The sequence below is a fragment of the Mytilus californianus genome, unplaced genomic scaffold (genome assembly GCF_021869535.1).
Source record: "Mytilus californianus isolate M0D057914Y unplaced genomic scaffold, xbMytCali1.0.p SCAF_4, whole genome shotgun sequence".
Classification (NCBI taxonomy): Eukaryota; Metazoa; Mollusca; class Bivalvia; order Mytilida; family Mytilidae; genus Mytilus; species Mytilus californianus.
The window spans coordinates 47220553-47243252 of NW_026262690.1; the positions used below are offsets into that span (position 1 = coordinate 47220553).

The 22700-nt window shown below is 32.3% G+C and overlaps 1 long non-coding RNA gene across 1 annotated transcript; it reads left to right on the forward strand.

The window, feature by feature from the left end:
• Window positions 1-14918: 14918 nt before the first annotated feature.
• Window positions 14919-22425, forward strand: LOC127738167 (uncharacterized). The gene is made up of 3 exons (XR_007999952.1): window positions 14919-15255; window positions 18882-18986; window positions 19840-22425. It is a non-coding gene; the product is annotated as an uncharacterized LOC127738167 (long non-coding RNA).
• The last annotated feature ends 275 nt before the right edge of the window (window positions 22426-22700 follow it).

The following is a 22700-nucleotide window of genomic DNA, read 5'->3' on the forward strand; positions in this document are numbered from 1 at the left end:
CATGAGGCTAAGCGATTGGTGCTGTAGTGTATCAAAAGTGTGAGTTCGAATCCCGCTGAAGGACGGACAAAAATTTGTCAGCAGAAAATCTAACTCTAACACTGTTGGGTGTAATTTTCAGACTTATATATATATATATATATATATGTACAAGTCTAAATTGAAAACAACGTTCAAACCTATGATTGCGTTGGATAAAAACCGCAATTTTTATACGTGTGGTATATTTTAACAAAACGCATTTGACTAACAGGTCGAACAACAAATGTTCTTTAACCCTGCTGACTGCCATTGGCGATTGCCAAATAAACGGATCACCGATGTCATAAATGGATCTTAATTATAAATTTAATACTAAACAGAAAACAATAAACTTTCGGAAAAGATGGTATACCACAAACAAAAGGTGCAAAGATTTTTGTACACCATATCCATATACAAGTCTAAATTGAAAACAACGTTCAAACCTATGATTGCGTTGGATAAAAACCGCAATTGTTATACGTGTGCATGCAAAACAAATTTCTTGGTAGAGGGGTCTAAATACAGCACAAACAACATTGTCCAAAAGACTAAAAAAGTGAAAAAGTATATTTTAACAAAACGCATTTGACTAGCAGGCTGAACAACGGATGTTCTTAAACCGTATATATATATATATATTGACTAAGAAACAATCTGTGCCATTGAGTCTTTGGTCCATTTTTATTCTTATTATTATATGGAGAATTTTAGTTTTGATGGCAGACCGTTCAGATTGGTTGATTTTGTTTTTAATTTATTCACAATTTGTTTTAGATTTGGGACAATTTATAGTTTGAAATATGGTATAAACATCTGTCTCCTGTTGAGGACGGTATGTTGATCGCTAGATGTCTTTTGGTTATTTTTATACGGTCGTAGTAAACGAAACGTTCTATGGTGTATCGTTGTCCGTCTGTCTGTCCGTCCGTCAACACGTCGTTCAAAGGCAAGATATCAAATTTCATGAAAGTTGTATTGAATTTCTGAATCGATAGAAAGAAGATCCATTTCAATTTTGATTTTGATTTTTAGTTTGTCGTTCCAGAGTTAAAGCAATTTTTGACATATCGTGATTTACTCGAGTACTTTGTTTACATCACTTCAAAATGTATATTGTTGTTTGGATTGGTGAAATTAAGTTTCGTTCGGATGCTAAATTTTTCTAATTTGTCATTTCAGAGTTATTGAACTTTAACCATCAAATTTAAGGCAATCTTTATATGCCTATCCTCCTGCAACTTTATCTTCAAGACCATTTAAAAGCTGTCTACAATATTCTATTCTATTTTGTTCTTCCAACAGCATAACGTTGCAACAGTTTAAGGCCAGTTATACAGTACGTCTCCTATTCATAAATTTTAGACTCTTGAATATTTAACGGTCAATGAAGTTGGGAGTTGTATTCATTAAAAGTGACCATTTATATGAGGTTTTTTTTCAAAATGAGGAACATCGTTAGGTTGCTCTTTATTGTTTCCTATGATTAATGTATACTTGGACCAACTGTAAATGGTGAATTTTTGATTGCATGGAAAGATAATACCGTAAATTTAAGATATATGTGATTCTCTGATTTGATCAAGTGGGTTAGAGGAGCCTCCGAAATTGTTGTTGGCGCTCTACATCTATACTCCACTTAAATAATATCTTTAAAATAGTTCTAGATAAAAGAATTAAAAACCTGTATTCAGAAAATATGTTAAAAACGTAATTGAATAAATGAGGTAAAAGTTCGTAGTTATTATGAATATCAGCGTAAAATTAAAGTCTGACGTCATCCAAAACTATCATCAATTTCTACTTGCATACATACATTTTGTTAAGTTGGTAATAATATCTAGTGAGCTAGCACCATATTCGACTCCTTTTTTCTAGAATTTTTTTGTCTTTTTTATGCATAGTCTTATGAATTTTATGTTGTTGGCTTCTATTGCTTTATGTATTAGACTTGACCGTACCAGACGAGGGCTATTCTAGGAACAAGAGAATAAGTATCATATTAAGTTTTTGTTACACTTGTAAAAATTCTATCTTTTCTACAATGTTTTCCAAATCAATAATATGCTTCTCAAGTGCTACTGCACTTCAGAATAAAACCTTATCAGATATTTACGTAATGTGTGTTTATCAGCATAAAAATTATATACTGAGGTTAAGCCAGGCTAATTGCAAAGCCAGCAGAATAGGGGAATAGTTTTCATGGCCAATGACCAAAAATTCCTTCACATGCATGATATTTGAATTTCTAGATTTTCTCTTAGTTTGTCCAAGCATGTAGCGGGTAAAACGTCGCCTTTTAAATAAAAGTTATTTGTTGAATAAATGCGATAAAAATGTCATTTTGCAAAAAGTTTTACAAGCCACGAGAAACACGAAGAATGTGTCTATTAGTACAAGATGAATTTACCCTTCTTGAACACTTGAGATCACCACAGGATTTTTGTGGAGTTGGTTTTTGTTCAGACTTTAGTTTTCTGTGTATTGTTTTAATCACTGTATTGTCTGTTATTCGTGTTGTGATAGTGCAACGCCCTCTATGCGTAAAATAATTATTGCAATTACACGTTAGAGGGTGGGTAGGTTACCTGTTGCATGGCAAAAGTTTTGTCCTTGCACAACAACCCCTCTTTTTCCAGTGACAGTTTTGATTTCCCGCCCTTCCTCTCTGTCGACCTACGTATTGTGCAACACCTACATAATCAATTATCTGTTTTATTAGTTCTTAGTTGAATATTAATAATAATGTTAAATTTTTACTGACAATCATACAACTAATATACGTCAAGACTACCCCGTTCTTGTTCGAAAATTATTGGTAAACTTGTTTATGCTGCAGCATCCGCATCGTCTTAACATAACTCATACGAAATTCCCTTTCCCTTTTTTTCATCGATGTAGAGAAAACACTTGTAGGCCACTGAACATTTAAAAATTAATATTGTGAAACCATAGTATATTTGTCAATTAATAATATTCAAGAATTGCCCGTTTATCATATGTTGTTGAAACTACACTTGTCGTTTCATCTTGAAATATATGTTTTTACTATTTATTTAAAACATTAACGGTTTGATTTTCAAATCATAAAAGTAAATATCGTTCACGAGTTTGATTTTAGGTTTAACATGATTTTTGCTGGAGGTAAAGGTACATATATATGCATATGCCTGAAGACATAATTGTGCGTAAAGCGTTATGATGCAAACAACAACAATATAATATTAATATACTTGCAGGTCAACTTTACATTACTCAAAAGGGCAATAAAAACTTGTATACGTTGAACTAGGGTCAACATGTTTGCCGTTGTTAGTATTTATACTGATTGGTTTCTTTCAAAAATGATATATTTCTTATACGTTGACATACTCATATAGCTAAATGCCGGATTTTAAAGTGATAATCCAAATGCTGTCTCAATAATGGAAAAGAAGCACCTACATAGAGAAAGTAAACTTTCTAATTTCCTGAACTATGACAGGAAAGGAAACAATAATATTTGAAAAATGTCTTTTACATCAATGTTTTCCCAAAAATTAGAACACATCTTGGGAATTTTTAATTTTTAGATTAAAATTTATTTATTTAATTTTTTTTTCTTGCGGGGGAAAGATAGGGTGTTCAGTGATTAAGTGTGACAAGTTATAACTGATGTATTTCATGTGATTAGAAAGAAATAATATTTTTTTAATATCTTCTATACATTTTTTCAATGATTTGATTAATTGATTCATTGTTGAACGTCAGACGTCCAGTGGCAAATATTTCATATTTTTTTTCCGGAACGAGAATCCGTAAACAATAAATCTGATGTCACTTTCTAGTAACAAAACCAAATATTTTATTGCCGTTAGAATATGCACGTGTGCATATATGTACTTATAAATCCACACAACGATAAAACAAAAATTAATGTCTTTCAAATGCTGTAAGTGTCACGATGGAAAATTAGAATATTTTGCACTTAAATAAACTTGACAGCATATTTTACACACAGGTGTTAAATTCAATTTTAATGAATTACATAAAAAAATTATAAGCATTTAGTAGCGTGATAAAATTGACCAAGGGGGTGTTCTGTTCATAATGTTATACAATTATAAAGTGTAATTTAAAGTCATTTGAAATTTCAAATTAAAAAAAAAAAATAGTTGAATATGCTTTATATGCAATGTACTTAACTGGCTAATTTTTACTATAAAACATGGACTTTCTTGTAAACGAAAATAGTTTATCTTATCAAAATCTTCAGAAATGTACTGCTATTGAATTATTGTCTTCCCATATTCTTATTCGACGATAGCGTTTCCATATGCAGCGACCTATATTACGAGACCTCTCATTAGAACTTTGTCAACTGCAAAGCGCAAGTGCGAGGGAAAAGCGTGATTAAAAGAATGTAAGCAAAAGTGCACTGGAAGGTAAATGGTGTTAATTGATTCTGAAAGATCAATTTAATACACTAAATCATTGACCAACTGCCTAGGCATATTGTATCAGGAGATGTTTACCCGGTTGAATCGACTGATCATGCTCTTTTTGAAGTTCCTGCTATACTCACACTATTTGTTTATTACCTTGATTCGTATCTTCTTAATTTGAAAATCAACAAATTACTGTCCAACATACTTTCTTTTTCCAATGACAGTCCAAATTATGCACCCTTCATCCCGGTAGACCCACTTTACAGAGCTTAACATTTTGATTTTTTGCTAATTTGGTGTCGTCTTGATTATGCATGAAATATTTTCTACTGGGTGTTAAACAAACAAAACACCAGAGATCGTGTTGGTCAAGTGTTTATCTTTTGTAATTTGATAATGGTAATGTAAGTCACAATTGAATGGCTGTTTAGATCGCACTTTTTGCGTGAACCCCCTCAGGGGTTCACGCTTATATATTGGTGAGTTTTGGATGTGTCTATGGGCCACTCGATATCTCTCGGCCGGAAGTCGGAATAAAATTCTCGGAACGTCTCGAAAGTTTTCTTTCATTCATACAGGTAGTTATCTACGTCTTTGATACGGTCCCTCTATGGCTTGACTACCACGTGACATTACACCATGAAAGTAAATTGGAAAGTAAACAATAAGGCTAGGTTGCAGTCAATAAATCGTTTAAATATAAGAACCTATTTGCTTTTTCACAAAACATATGTGTTTTTAATAATGTGAATGTTTATAAGCGCTTTGATGTGAAAGTTTCTAAACAAGTATTATGACAACGCAATTATATTTGTTTTAAAACGACCCCTGTACACTGTGTGTATCTAGGTCAATTATAACGTGGTATTGTGCATTGTCATGATAACATGTAAACTAATTATATCTGAAGGTTTAACCACGTGTGTATTTTCATCATAGACTAAGGAGAGAACATTCTGGTTTAAATGTGTATATCAGATCGGAAAACATAAAGATAATATTATTATCAAAAGTATTCAATTTAATTAATTCAATAGAAATCAAAGAAATCTATACAAAATATATACTGTATTTATGTTTCTGTAAAAACTAAATATTAAATTGAAGTCAGAATATTTTCAGAGTTGCAATTAAGAAATAAGTATTTATATGACAAAATACTCTGCTTTTGGTATTTTTAAATAATCATTTGTAAATGAAACAAGCATAATAAATCCTTGCATCATACAAAAAAAATGTTTATAAACAATAATAATTATATTTCTACGTTAATTATTACCTATCGTTTTAGTAAGGTTTTATAAGTAATTGTTATTTATTTTTTTGTATTGTAATATATCCATAAAACGGAAAGTAAGATAAATTAATTAGATATTTAAATTTTAAACGTTCGTGAATAAAAATACTTGTGTGTTTTCAATTCACAAGATTTTAAATCCTTGCAGCTCACAAAAAAACGTAATAATAATTTACAATAATCATAACAAAATTAATTATTTAATTAAGTACTATCATAATGTTAATTTTTTTGTACTGTTTTAGTATGAATTTATAAGTCTTTGCTTATATTTTGTATAGTAATCTATTCAAATAGTGGAATGGTAGAATTTAAAAATAGATTCATTTGATAAATAAAATGTCCGTCCGTAAATACTTGACGTTTGTGTTTATTGATACTACATGTATATATATTAAAAATTTTCGGAAAAAAATTACTAACAGGAACGTAAACTATGTTTATTATAAAATTTCAATTCTATTTTTGTTTGTTTGTTTTAATAGTTTAACCTTATAACATCTACATATTTGTACTATGGTACGGTTTTGAAAATTGTATTCACTGTGTTGCCCAACTATCCTACACGTCTTGATTCGTTCACATTATAGATCACATTTCAAACGCACACTATCGGTTTGCGTTCTCAAAAATTTCAATGATATTAATTTCACTCGTGAATGCGCATTTTCGTTTTTCTTATCTAAATTTAGGACACGGCTGAAAGAGATTGACATGTGACTTTCATGCACGGTCATCATTACGGCTTACGGTATTCTGACCTCTAGCTGTTTCTTTTTTGTTTCTTTTTTGTTTCTTTTTTGAGTCATTGTCCTATAATAAACTTTGACCTTTTCGAAAAGCTAAGGATTGTCTACCCAAGGAATAGATTCCTTAACTTTGTAATTTATTTGGCCTTTTAACTTTTTTCGTTCGAGTGTCACTGATGCTTTTTTGTAGTCTGGCGTCTGGCGAACATCATTTTAATTCTGGTATCTTTTTATATCTACATACCTTTTTATATAAATTGGTTATTTTGAGGGTATGTACAGGTATTCATAAAAATATCTGAATTAAGATATTCTTTGGCAAAACCAAGTTTCCCTGGAAATATTTGAATTGATTTAAGTAAAATCAGGAAATCCTTAAAATTTGAGATGTTTTATTAGACCAAAAAAAGTCTCTTTATAAGATGTCTCAATCAGTTGCATGCCACAGGTTTCATTGCACATGGAAATCGGGACTTTAGATTTATCTATACAATTAACATCTACCATGAGTACAGACAGCTTCAATAACGAGTTGAGAACATGAAAGTCCATGCAGGAAGCAAAATATAAAGATAAAATAAATGCATGAGAATTCCAGATTATAAAGCAAACTGAGTGCATAAATTTATATTGCGATTGGTTTGTGCAATTTGCATAAGTCATCCGGTCTGTAGAAATCGGGATTTGCAAAAGGGTTATCATCGGGAAAATTATGTTCATTCCCAAGTACTAAATAAAATAGTCTAGCTTTAAAATGTATATTCAAATAGTAGATGTAAATAAACACTTTCAACTGACTTCTTCTAATCACAGTCAATTATTTCAATTCAAAAGCAAACACAAATTCAGCAATAATCTGTTGGTGACCCCGCAGTCAGCGGTCTTAGGTTCACGTGTTGCTTCTCTTTTTTTTTAAAGAAAGCAACTTGTTCGAAATATCTCGTGAAATAGATATTCATAACTAAAGAGACCTTATATATTAACCTTTTTTATGATTAGATAAAAAAAAATCGTAAGATAGTATCTATGAAAATTTCTATTCTTAATTATATTATGTATTTAAAGCTTTATAAAACTAAAACTTAAAACACAATTTTAACTTAATAGTATACTATTTAAATATTACATGCAAATAAATCATGTTTAAAATTAAGATTAACGATAACAATTGTATTGCACCAAATGCGCATTTTAACAATTTTAATGTCTCTTGCGTGATGCCTGAAGCCAATATTTGAAAATCAAAAACAAAATATATATACAAACGTTGAAGAGCTGATAAAATTCATAAGGACCTAAAGTATAGCCAAATCCGGACTAAGAATCAGAGCTTTGCTAAGAGATCATATATCCCTTAATTTAAACTTTTGTTAACAACAAATTTAAATAAACCAATATACCAAAGTACTGGCTACTGGGTTGGTAATACCCTAAGGGACTAACAGTTCACCAGCAGAGGTGTCGACATGGTGGTATTAATAAGGGACTAACAGTTCACCAGCAGAGGTGTCGACATGGTGGTATTAATAACATTGACGGTACCAATTGTATTGTACCAGATGCGAAGTTCGACAATTAATGTCTCTTCACTGATGCTCGGGGCCAATATTTGACATTATTCAACATTGGATATATAAAAGATGAATTACAAATTAGTAAACTGTTTCAGGGACATTTACTCGGTATTCGTCTCATGTGTTCTTCTCGAATTAATAGTCTTTTCTTATAACCTTCAGCTTTGATTTACTTTGTACGACTTTACTTCAGCAGAGCTATAGAAAAACAGTACATTAGAATATGACAAAGTGCTCTCGACCAATGAAATTGTAGGGTTTGATGCTTCTTTATTGTAAAGAATGAATGTAAATCATGTTCTTAGTAAGGGATTATTCTATTGTTTATGCCTATTTACAGTTCAAAACAAAGAGTTTCTATAAATGAGTTACAACTGACCCGAAGCACATTTATCAGCTTGAAAGGAAGGATTCGTGATTGAAACTGACTAATAAAACTTTAATTTTGACACAAAAAAAAAAAAAAAATACAATAAAAAATTAGAATATTTTAAAATAACTTCAAATTACTAAAAATCAAACTCTACCAAAGCAATGCCAAAAAAGTTAAAAAAAAAATTGAAATTAAATAAACAATGGATTTTGACCACAGGGTGTGACGAGCTGCTTTTACATCCCGAAAACACAGTCAATTGTTATTCATAATAGAAATTGATTATTTTTTAAATAGCATGAACATAAGAAACTACTAATAGTGTTCAGTACAAATTGTTTCAAGATATTAAAAAACACATTTTAGGAAATTCCAATAGCGAAAAAATATTAAGCTAAATACTCCTTTGCTTGAAGGTAAAATTTTTGATCCTAGTCATATGTCTCTATTCTAAAGCATTGATCTTTTAAAAAAAAAGGGGGGATTCGAACTCCCGCCCCCTCCCTGGATTGCCCAGTGGCGGATCGGGGGGGGGGCCTTTTATTTGAAAGATCAATGCATTTGAATGGTTGGAACCCCCCTCTTTCCTCTTGGGTTGGGAACCCCCTTTTAAAAATGGCTGGTTCCGACCCCTGATTGCCCTCAAAAAGGGAGTTCCTAACTATCCAATCCGTATCTTTGTATGTTGATCGTGTCTGGTCGTCGGGTTGCTAATCAAGATACACCATTCCTTCAGTATGTCCGAATATGAATGTTTGTTTATTCTCGAGAAGAGGGGGGGGGGGCTTTTTTTTATAAAACCGTAAGATATAAAATACAGTTATGATTACCTCTATTAAACTGATACAGGTAAGCACTTTGGATTATCTGTACAATCTACTCACTTTTCAAGTTTGAACGAAGATAGCCAAAGTAAGGTTACTAGTGGGGTTTCATGTAAAAAAAATTCTTATGAATCATGGTTTGATATTGTCAATAAATATGCTATACGTTTTTTTCCATTTAATAATCGATGTTAACAAATATAGGGTTTAGCATCGGGTGTAAGTTAGTTATATACCTCGGGATACGGCGTGTCTGGATAAGAAACCCCTCCGGCCTCCGGCACACCTTTCCATCGGTGTATATCTATTACATAACAGCTGTTACACGGTGAATAGAGTCACTCGTGCATTCAGTAAGTTCATAGGCAGTTTATTGACCATATTGCCTGTTTTCATAAAATTATTTTTCAATACATATTATTCCCCATAAAAAAAAAAGAAAAACAGCTTTTTTTTTAGATTTTTAGATTTTGTTATTTATTTTATTGATTTCATATTTATACATGTTGTATTTACGTTTGTCCTTTTTTTTTTCTTTCTTATTTAATTTACATACATTGTTGAATTTTAAATGTCTAAAATCTGTTATTCATATTTGTGTTGGTTATCTTTTATGTTCATACGTACGTATGTATGTTTTTTCCCCCATTTTTAAGGGGATGGAAATGTAGGATATGACCATGAGCCGGGGAAGGGACAATTACCGCCCCCAATTTCAAAAGTGTAGGATGGCAAAACATATTTCTATGTATTGTTACGTTTGTTTGTACGTATGTATGGACAATACCCTCTCCACATACTTTCAAAATAGAGGGACAAAACTGTGTTTTTGCAACCCAAACCCCATTCCTCACTTTTTGGCAATTTATTTGTTATTGAAATATAAAATGGCTACGAAAACGGTCCATTAACCTACTTCTAGACTATTATTTAGACTGTAGAAAAAAATAAGGTTTTTTTTATGCTTGTCACTTTAAGAAGTCCTTCCCCCTTTTCAATCAAAGTAATCAGAAATAGTTTTACTCGCACACAGCTTGAAGAATTGAGAAGAGCTAGTGTTTACGCAAAATCCCTAATTTATTAAAGAATAAATATCTTCAAATATCGAAGTACATAAACCGGTATATAGAGTTTTTTTGTGTTTAGTATTATAATTATGCAATCGTTTTTTAATGCAAAATGTATTACTTTCAAATTAAAAACGTCGTACAAGTCAGATATGCATCCGTATAGTTTGTTTGCACTTGTAGTCAGGTGAAGGTCTTCGGCTTTCGCCTCGGACATTGACCTGACTATTCGTCCAGACAAACTATACGGCAACGGTTGTTACTAGCCCGTTTTTGTTTTGTTACCTTTGTTCTGCATTAATACTTATCTACCACTAAAGTTGAATAAAAACAGAAACAGGATATTGAGTGCATGTTGATAAATAATAATAGAAAACAAATGAAACGGAAAGAATCCGGTCGAATGATTTAATTGGATCATGGCCATCACAACCAAAGTCATTTCTCATTTGGCCATACCTTGTTTCCGCTTTTCGTCACTGGAAATCTGAAATATTCCTACGTAAATCCAAATTTTTAATTCCGTTTTAAATAGATGTGACTTAATAGTCGCTGGCAATAATGAATGAAATGTTCTGTTAATAGTAACTAAGGACAAATATTTCATATATAAAACAAACATTTAATTCATCGGGGCCATCTTACTAGACAGATTAAGTTTTAACGGTAAGATACTTTACTACATTTGTATTATAAAAATTACTCATTACAATATGTTCCCATGCCCCGCTTGTGACTGAAGGGGGATTATATAATAGTCGTTCTGTCCATCCGACCTTTGTATTCACAACTCAAATTTAACAAATGATTGGATTTAATTGATACCTTCTATAGGACTCTGCAATATCTGATGGCATTGTGTTCTTCCTATCATGTTTCGTCCAAGAAACTTTGGAGGTTCTTCATTGCTTATCTTTCTAAAGGATTTAAGCATTTTTGATCATAAAACAATGACTGAATTTTTCATAGAAACTTTCAAAGAATCGTTCTTAATGACACTGTGAGGATATTGTATGTTTTAATTCGAAAAATTTGCAGGGTTTCACTCAGCAAAACACGAACTTTGTCATATGTATGCATATAGTGCTTGATTTCTCGCTGCGTTGAAGACCCATATGTTGTCTTGGGCTGTTTTCTTCTCTTTGGTCGGGTTGTTGTCTCTTTAACACATTCCCCGTTTCAATTCTTTATTCTATATAGTGTAGCATGTATAGTGTCAATTTGTCAGTACACCAAGGGTTTACTAGGGTACAGAAATATGGACTTTTTTCATCCGGTGGTAAACCCATGATAAAGGAGCGTACAGGATGTATAAATACGCATACACATCCTGTCAAAATAGGAACGTTTAACCCAACAACCCGTGTAGAGAGAGTGTCGTCATGCTCTCTGTACGTTAAAGAACCATTGCAACACATACTATTATGGGTTCAAAAGAAGCCTGATGCAAGGCAACATGTATGCCTCTATCTAAAAAGCCTCATTTTACAGTGGCAGTAAAAAAAGAAAAACACAAATACTGAACTCCAAGGTAAATTAAAAAAAGGGAAGTCCATAAAAACTGACAAAATCAAACGTGAGACTTTATCAACCAACAGAACGAATGGAAAACAACCGTCATATTCCTGACTTGGTAGAGGCATTTTCCGAAGAAAATGGTGGGTTAAACATGGTTTTACGACTGACTTATCCTCCCACTTGTATGGCAATTGATTAAGGCGATACTGTGATACCACAAAGGAAAACTCTGGGGGGATAAGTCGAAATTTTCGCTTTTCATTCATGTCAACCCACTTTTCAGAACCTTCGAATTGTAACTAGATATCATTGAGATGGGAGCCATCTCTGTGGGCCCCGCTGTGAATAATGTGTGGTAAAAAATTTGTATCTTTATCATTGGACATGGGGTTGTCAAATGAAACCAAAGTTTTTGACCTTGACCTTTGACCTAGGAAGTTGTACATAAATTATGACACACCCTCTGGTGTTGGTTTATATACATATCAAGTATAAACTTTGAAATCATAACGGTTCTCAAGATATAGAGCGGACACGATCTTTACCATAGGACATGGGGTTGTCAACTAAAATCAAAGTTTTTGACCTTGACCTTTGACCTAGGAAGTTGAACATACCTTATGACACACCCTCTGGTGTTGGTTAATATACATGTCAAGTATAAACTTTGAAATCATAACGGTTCTCTAGATATAGAGCGGACACGATTTGTTACGGACGGATGGACGGAAGGACTGACAGACGGACGGACGGACGGACGGACAGACTGATCACTATAGGGCGGTTGTACATGAAATATTAGACATTGAACGTTAAGCAATCAATCAATTTGTCAGTTTTGCTCACTGTTTTTCTGGTTAGGAGAAATACAAACTGAGATTCAAAAATCGTATATTTTTTTTTTGTTATGTATACAATAAACTCTTAATCTAACTCAACATTATGACGCTAAATATTCACAAAGTCGGCTATATAATGTTAACAGCACGTTTGCTTTTACTGGCCAATTAGTCTTGTGCTTACGAATATACAAACGATTATCAGGATTTAATGAATTTTAATGTTTACCAACAATGAACTAAACGGTGCATTTTCCTTGTACATCTGCTAAAAGCACAACTTTTTTTTTACATTTGAAACTGAACAATCTTCTCTCAATAGTGTATTGGTTGGACAAGGATATATAAATAGAACCGATAACCGAGGTATTCATACGTCCAAGTATTTGAAATGGTTTTGACTTTTCTCTTTAGTCAAACCTTAAATATGAGAAGCAATCAAGTAGCTCGTAAATATGATATATAGAGAGGTCAACACACAGTCTTCAACAAAAGACACGTGTCTATATACATGTACTATATGTCAAGCTCTAAATCGCCTGGGGACGAGACAGGAAATAATTGGAACCCCTTGCAAACCTTTTTCAAAAGGGCGACATTTTATCCTTCGATTGTCAACATTTCAAACTTGAAACGTATTTAACTGGAATGGCTTTTATTTTAACAATATATGAACAAATTCTTACAACATGAAAGATAAATTCAAAATATTCTTTTTTCGGAGGGAATAAAAACTGATGATATAGTCTGGTCTAATTCCTGCAGAGATTTCCTTTGTGGTATCACAGTATCGTCTTATAAACGTGTAATATTTAGACCAAGACCATATTTCATGTTTATGAAATATTGTAGCTGTGTCAAATACGTGAACGAAAACATAAGAAACTTTCACTAAAAAGACAATAGACCATATCCCTTTAATATATTGACTGTACACGTGTCAATTTGGTAATTGGAAAACGGAATATTCGAGATTGGTTCATATATGACGTAATCAAACACAGTCAAAAGGATAGAAGTTATGTGGAATAAGCTAAAAAGACAATGTTTGCTCCCTTTTAATCAATTGTTGTTTATTGTTTTAAATTTCATTTCTTCATAAATATTCTAAGTTAAATATTTTAATATTTTGTAATGCATTTTTACATGCCATGAATACCTCGAATGATCCACAAGAGGAGCAGATTCTGCTTACCATCCGGAGCACCCAAGATCATCCCCGGTATTTGGTGGAGTTCTTTGTTCCATTCGTTTGATGTGTTTGAGCTTTAGATTTTGCCATTTGTTAAGGGACTTTCCGTTTTGAATTTTCCTTGGAGTTCGGTATTTTTGTTGTTTTCCTTTAGCTGAATCATTAGTTTTTCATGTCGTGTTTAGTGGACTGTTTGTCTTTTCCTTGTTTTTCGCGGGTTTTTTTTTGCCATAGAGTTTTCGGTTTTTCCTTGTTTTATGATTTTTAACTATCAATTCGGTGTCGTCTGCCTTTTTTTTCTTGAATTATATCAAATTCTTAAAAGGATTTAAATTTTTTTTATAAAAATTATCAAAATTCCACGTTACAATTTGTTTGTTATAAATGACGCACGAGACTAAAAGTTTAGGAAGCTTTGCAAAAACATAAAATGTCAGCAACAGAAACTAACTGAAATTATTTAGGATCATTTGGGGACACTGCACCAGTTAGTAGTAAGCGATAATCAATTGTCTTTAAAAACAAGTTTGTTTTTGTATAATATGTAATCCACTGATGATGAAAACAATTGTTTAGGATGAGAATGGGCATAATCCTTAAACTCGATGCTAATATTATACTATTACCTGATGAACACAGCGTTATATTGTCAACAAGTGCACCTCTGCCTAATAATCGCACATCCGGTTTAGATGCATTGTGCATTATTGCTTTTTAACTCTTAGCGGGTTTCATATTTCACGATTTAAAATTTCAATAAAGGGAAGGTTGGGAGAGAACTTAAGTACAAATAAATATAAAAGGTTCATTTGTATACAATTTATAGTGTTTCGTAGTCAAATGTCCTCTTAAAATACGGCTTATCCAAAATTTAACTGTAACTGGCCTTCTTTTGTACGTGGTAATGCATGTAGCATGGATTTTGTGCAATCTTGAAACAACAACTATTCTTTTTCATTACTCATAAGTAAATAATATTTATTTTGCTGATTTCATTTTAAATTTATTTCTGCTTTTATTTAAAGGTTTCAGTTCGTCACATAACTGATTCAAAATGTATTTGCTACAAGTTGCAGTCTGTTTCGTTGTTATCGGAAGCGTTAGCCTAGTAACCACCGCAACAGTAAAATGGTTTAACCAGTATAGCCATGTATTTCAAAATATGATATACAGCGAGAGCCAAATAATGAAACTCAAGTATAGTACTGATGAAATGCGCAGCTATCATCATTATTATTATCCACTTGGAAAAATTACGAAATCCAAAACTTTCTGGACAAAGATGTCACCAGCACCGAAGTGCTCCGTGGAACATCAACGGTGGTTAAATATCACACGAATTAAAAGGGCTAAGTGTTCAACTTGCTGTCCTACGTAAGTAATGTAAGACTTTTTATTGCAATTCAAAACACATATATTAGTTTAACAATTTTCTTTTTGAGGAGGAAATTTGTATATATTTCGTGTCTACAGGTGATGTTAAAAGCCGTTATAAAATATTTTAATTTAAAAATATGAAAGCGAAATAAACGTACATGCATATAAGATACCAATTTTGCAGATCTGCGTCACGAATCTACGCGGTTTATTTAATGCTTGTTTTTTTGTTGTTGTTTTTTAAATCGGATACCGTAAAAACATATTAAACAAAGTGAAAAATATTCGGTTCTATCAGCTCTGATTACTACAACATGATACCCACATGTACGTAGAGACACACGAATAGATTAATTAGGGACAGACTTAATTTGTCATAATCATGTATTTGAAGCCCTCTACTTTGTCAATTACCCTGAAGTTAAAAATTGTGTAAAAAAAAAAAAAAAGGATAACAGAAATTACCAAAAATATTGGACAGTACACTAGACCACAAAACACCAACAACCGACTCCTCCGTACAAATGAGGAACACATGTCCCAGATATCCAAACTTGGTACAGTCACAAAATCGTGTGTTTAACAAGTTTAACGTGTTCACTTATACATTCTTGTTGTTTTTAAAATTAGCGATTTTTCAGTACATATTCTCATAGGGTTTGGAGTAAAACTAAGTAGCGAGTCTTATGTCATATTTGCTAGCACTGAGACATCCGGACATTACTTATTTATATACACGAGTTATAATTAATATGAGTCTAGCAGACATATAATGCAATAATGGTCGAAGGCACATAGTTCAAAATTGATTATCTCTCGTTCACAGGGAAAAATCTTAATTTAAAATAAACATTACAAGTGCAATATATGCATGTTAGATAGGTCAGAAAAGTATGGTTCCTTTCCGTGCATCTATTAGACGTATTTGACAACAAGCTTCAATGAAGATATGAATAAAGGAGAACTGGGGTACACGTCATTAGACCTAACGACACAAATAAACAAAAGACATCGAAAGGTTAAAATACAATATTTAAGAATAGAGGTATCAAACTCAAAATCGCATCAAGTCGTAAGAAAGTTGTAAATAAAATTAAACAGAAACTTTAAAAAAACATATGAAAACCACACGTTTTAAATGCCATGCGTCCGAAGCGCTTTTTTGGATTTACCTTCATCAGGAACGCTCAAAGCCGAATATTTGAAAGCCAAGGATGTATAAGATTCTAAAGTGTCTGCCATCAACCTAAATTCTCCAAATAACAGAAATCATAAAGATTTTACAGAAGACAATCACTGTCGAGTTCCTGTCTTTAAACAGGCATATGCATACGCGGTTCGGTTAAACTACCTTAAATACTTGTGTTGTGTTTCGGGTGGAAGAACACGTCTTCAAAAAGAAAAGAAGACGTGTTTCTATTTGTGTCAAAATGATGAAATTAAGTAGACCGCTAGGGGACAGTTTAGCAAAAGTATAAGATTACTTGATGAAATTGATTCTTCTCTCTTCATTTGTGAGAATCTTTAAACTGGGTGAACTGTTCCTCAAAATTTTATGTTAAGTTAATGAAATGTTGTATATATTTTCTCACCATCCATCAATCCACTTGGTTTTTTTCCAAACGCTTATATGTTAATTTATCAATACTAGATAGAGCAACACTCGAAGTAAATGTATCGAAGGTATATAATCAATGACATTGCAGATAATAACGAATCTTCACGCTACGGTTGGGATGAATACTAATTAGGTCTTTCCACTTTTCTGTGGAAAGACCTATTGTATTTGTTCTGATTATTATTATTATTATTATTATTTTTTTCTTCCGCCTAATTTTGTTCTCGCGTAAAATTTTTGTTTCGCAAGATGTCGCTTAGATATTTCTTATATAGTATCATACAGTTTATGCGCTTTTTATTTTCACCCATTCTAAGCCGAACAATTTTCTTTGTAGGAGTTATCTCCCTGAACACTGTTTTCCTTGTGACTGCATCTCCTCCGTAACCGTAAAAGAAAGCGACAAATTTATTTTACCAAATGGCTCGCTATATCCTCAGGATTTTTTGTCCAATTTTGACGGAAGCGATACGAAGACTCCATATGAGAGTTATTTCCCCTAATGCATTTGAAATAAGTGATATGCATTTGTAACTGGTAAACCATAAGTGATAGAGACCTAGGGTCTGTTGATTTGAGGTCCTTGGTCCTAAAGAATAGAAAACTAGGTCAAGGTCAAAGGTCAAGGTCATGTTGTGATTTTTTACATTAAGTTCATATCGATTCTTCCTAGAAAGAGTTATAGATATCGACAAAACAATTTAACCAAAAAGTTTGTCGCTACACGTGTTTACTAGAAATTTTTGGTCGAAATGGTACGCGTCATTTTATTGCAGGGTCAATGTCCCTGTTATGGTCGAATCAACAAATTACTTATCAAAACTTCAAACTTTGCAGCTATCATGTTGTAAATGTTTCATATCTCAATAATGAACCACAGTCTACCACTACACTCCCCCCCCCCCTTTTTTTCAACTGATTTTTTTTTTTTAAGTTATCCCATTTCAAAGAAAAGAAGACCGCTTTTAGTCCCGTACATTATACTGTAAAATGCTAATCCTTCTTATGTACAAATTTCTTTCTGAAATAGAAATCCATCCCTGCAAAAATCTGCTCCAATTCATGTATTTTCTGAAAGTAATCGATGAGACACGTGCGGTCCGCTTGATTGCGAAATTAAAATCAATGTATTACTGAAATCCTACAATCAAATTTCTAAACATGCATTAAAATACAAATCTGTGCTCCCGTAAACATGTGTACGTAATATGTATGCGTGATCCGACATCAATGACCTGTACAAAATAAAAACAATAGTTATCGTGTTTCTCTGATCAATACACATGTGCTCTGCTGTTCAACGGTCTCCCCTGAAAAGAAATTAATATTCTAACTCCAGACATATATATTCGAGCGTCACGTGACTTCAAAACATCATCACGCGCGCGGACCTAAAATTAGAATAAAACATTCGAGATCCATATCCAAATATGGAAAGTGAAACTTCCAAGACAAAATGTTACTCATTTTTTTTCTTCCTACAAGTTGAAACAAAATGTACAAACAACACATAAAAGAAACCCTGAAGTATCAGTTCTCGTAGCAAATGGAGAAAATTAGAAAAAAAAAGAAGATGTTAGGACTTTTATTTATTAGGAAATCCTAAAGCTGTCCGTTTGGGAGTGCGGGATATACAAGTACGCAGCCTCGTCGGAATATGAACGTCAAGTCCGATGCCTCGCATAGAGAGAGTGTCATGCAAACTTTCAATCAATCAATCAATCAATCAATCAATCAATCGACCAACCAACCAACCAACCAACCAACCAACCAACCAACCAACCAATCATGTTTCGGAGGGGAAAGACCGTTTAACAATTGTTTTTAAAACAATTGATTTATATTTCTATAAAGGATTTAAAAAATCATTTAAAATACCAAACTATGTTGGGATCTTATGTTTTATTTTTAATTTTAGGACTATTCAACTTTCAGTTGTAGACAATACTCGTGCATTTTATATGAGTTAATCACTTTCAATTGACATCAATTTATTTTATTTCAGTAAATTTTCAGCAACAGCTCCGATAAAAATAGAATACAAAGGTAAAACGTATAACGTTCATAAGCCAGCAGGTGGATGGCAGATCTTGTTTCTAGGAAAGTGTCCGTAAGTTCTTTCCGCTATTAAATGTTCATGCTAACGAACACCCTTCTTATAATGTATTTAATTCTATTTTATAAGCATAAACTTTTATGGTAAAAGGTAGGTTCTCTAGTAAATAGATCAAAGCACGTGTACTGAATATTACTTTTATATTTTCATTTTTTCAAAAGAACAATAACAAACTTAAGTTGTATTTACTCTTGCATTTAAAATATTTCATCAAAGTTTTCTTGGATATGAAACAATTTTAGATCATTGGACTAACTGTCATTTTTCTAAATTTTCAAATTTAAGTTCGAAAACTTTAGTATTTATCTCATTAAAAATAGGTGGACATTATAGGTCTAGTACTGAAATCCATTTTCTATCCAGAGCAGGGCTCTTATTGTCTTATGAAATACAAATTAATTCATTTTCAGGGTGTCTTTTAATGCAAACTTTTACAAAATATGTGACAATATAATTTTTGAAACAAAACAGCTTCATCACAAAGTTGTTTATTTTCAGTATGACGTTGATGTTCTTATACTTAAATAATATGATGAATCACCTATCTGGAATCAATTCTGTGAATGAAACGAATACAGAAGAAATTTGGCACACATCTTTAAATAAAACATGTACCAGATTTATCATTACAAAAGTAGAAGTTATTAACCTTTTTGACCTTTTATGTAATGCTAGCTTTATAATATATTTCATTCTTGTACATTTGTATTGTAATAAATTTCAATATACGATTTTGGTCATTGAGGGTATGGTTAATATGATATAGACCACTATTCCTTTTTTTCTTCTATCTTCAAGTTAAGTATACTAGTATATAAATAACCATATCTTAATTTCTACTTTTCAGAGTTAGGGCTACCTGTAACTTCGGCCAATGTCAACCAGAACATGATTACCATACGTGGATCCTTATAAAGGATCCAGAAATAAACTCTGAACCGAAGATAAGATTTGTTCCTGTGTCTTATCCTAGGTTTTGTAAATGTGTAAATAGTTCATGATAGCATTTGGAGAAGATCGTGTACATGACTGATCAACTGTATTATGATTTTCGAGTTATCTTTCGTATAGGAATCAATGTGCTTCTTGTTTAAGATATTTTTATCGTATTCTTATTGTGTCTCAGTGTTTTGTTGATTAGTTTACATGTATTTATGTATGTTTCTGCAATAAATATAAAAATAAGGAGATGTGGTATGATTGCCAATGAGACAACTATCCACCAAAGTTCAAATGAAGTGGATGTAAGCAATTATAGGCAACCGTACGGCCTTCAACAATAAAGTTTACCTCACCACTTGCGCCCATTAAATAGCAGACTTGTTCCTGTATTGTTATGAATCACAGCTTATGGCAAAACTCAGTAAATAACCGTCTAAATTCCGTTTAATTGATAAATTTAATAATACTTACCGTTAACTTGATGATAAGTTTGCTTTGAAAAATCATAAATTGATGTCTCTAATTATGCTCCGGAAATTTAAGTAAGGGAAATTCTTAAATAAATGTAACATAAACAACAATAATTGTCCTTTTCTAGACTGGCAAATTATTAAGTCAGGGATTTCGTTACCATAAATTACTTAAATCTTTTACTAAATTCTTTCATATATTCAGATTTAGTTTTGAAGTTTGGCTGTACCTGTAAAATTCTTATAAATAAAAGAAGAATGTGTCTGAGGACACGAATGCCCCCGCTCAAGTTTCAAACAATCGAAAATGGGACGGACGGACGTAAGCACAGAAACGGAAGGACGAACGGTCAAGGATTTAACACTTAATGCCCCCGTTGCCTACGGCGGGGGCATATTATAGACGTTACGCACGTTATTGCGTCAATACCGTGAAATAAACCAGGCCACACTGATAAACAGATTTTCTATATGATTAAAACAGTTAAGCTATATTAAATGTATATCCAAAGACTAGGCAGGTATTACTGTTTCCAAAAAATCAACAAATTGTTTTATAATATTTTACAATGATCTAAAATAAGGACAAAAATATTGGCAAAACGTCAAAAATATGTGTGTCAGATGTAACAGACTATACGCATAACAATTTGATAGGGGTGTTTGTGCTCTTTGAAACAGTGTAAAATCTGCGAAAATTCGCATGAATATTATGCGTCATATATAAAGTATTACGTTATAACTGAATTTGCGTTGATGCAAAGGCCAAAACTAATTTTTTGCAAAAATAAATAGTCTTCATCATGGTCAGATTTCGGAAAATGGTAAAATATCAAAATTTATAGGTTCTTAAAATATAAAATTATATGAAATTTCGTTTTCATAAATCATGCTCACAAAAGTACATAGATAGACCATTTGAAAACTAAATTTGTACAGCACTCACACCACAAATAAAAATGCAACGGCTTATGGCAAATGTCTTGCAAGAATGTCCAGTGTCGAATTTCGCCGCTTTTTACACGTAAACTGTCAGTTGCGAAGTCATTTATTAAAAAATCGATTTGTTGCAAAGAAAATGGTGCTTTTCCGTAATTGTACTTTAATCCTTCAAAATAGTTACATACTTTTTGATAATTTGCGTAGTCAAAACGACTTCGTTTTTAAACAAATCCCATGTCTTGCAAGTTTGTCCACTGAAGGATTTTCTTACGTTTTTAACGTTGTCGATTCGGGACGATAAAAACTAAATCGAAATTTTTGTTAGTTTAGTGTTTCGTTGTTTAACGCAACTTTTATCGCCCTTGGTTGTATCATATCGGACAGTTTTCTATGGTAGAGGAAGTCAGAGAACCTTTGTTGTAATATGAATTGTAAACCCGTAGAACAGACTCGCAAAATACACCAAATAATTTCAACAAATTTTGTAGCAAATCTTCTTGTCCGAGACTTATCATTTTACAATTGTGATAACTGATTTTAAGGAGCAATAAACGATTGCGAGAAAACGCAATTTATAGGAAATTTCAAAAAGGTAAAAATGATTCAAAATTCCGAAAGAAAAATGATGACCATTGTGATACAAATTATAATATAATCGAAGACATTGTTGAAAAGGACATGATAATTGCTGTTTTGGTAGACGATATAGATTATGAGTAGTAATAGTATCAAAAAGACCACAAACTATAACAGAAATATTTCCGATGACTGGGGTTGTTTATTTAAGTTGTGACAAGGCTGTATTACGAGAGGATAACAAATCAGTCATTTATTTTCAAATTTGTGAGGCGTAAAACTGCGATTTGTTATTTCTCTGCAATACGATTCATATGAATAGAAATTGCAAGTAAAAATCAAATTGTTGTGCCTGAAGAGTTACACCTCGATATCATACAAAGCTAGTGAGCTTATGGGATGAATATAACTATTTTTATCTGACAATAGTTTTATTTCTTAATTCAATTGTTCCGTTATTAAAAAAAGTGTACTTTTTAAGTAAGACGTTTTTAACCTGTAACTCCCCCCTCCCCCACACTTTTTTCTTCTCGGATTTAAATGGGGGGGGGGGGGGCATTGCATGTTATTACGTTCTACATCATTTGGTCTCTGGTAGAGGGTTGTCTCATTGGCACTCATACATGTAACACATCTTCTTATTTTTATATAGACACTATTATCTTACTCAAATACATATATCATTTTGTTTGTTGCTTGCGTACTTTAAGTGGGAAATATTTCATGAATATTCTGTACAATCAAACATTTAGAAGTATCCATATTGATGTATAGAAAA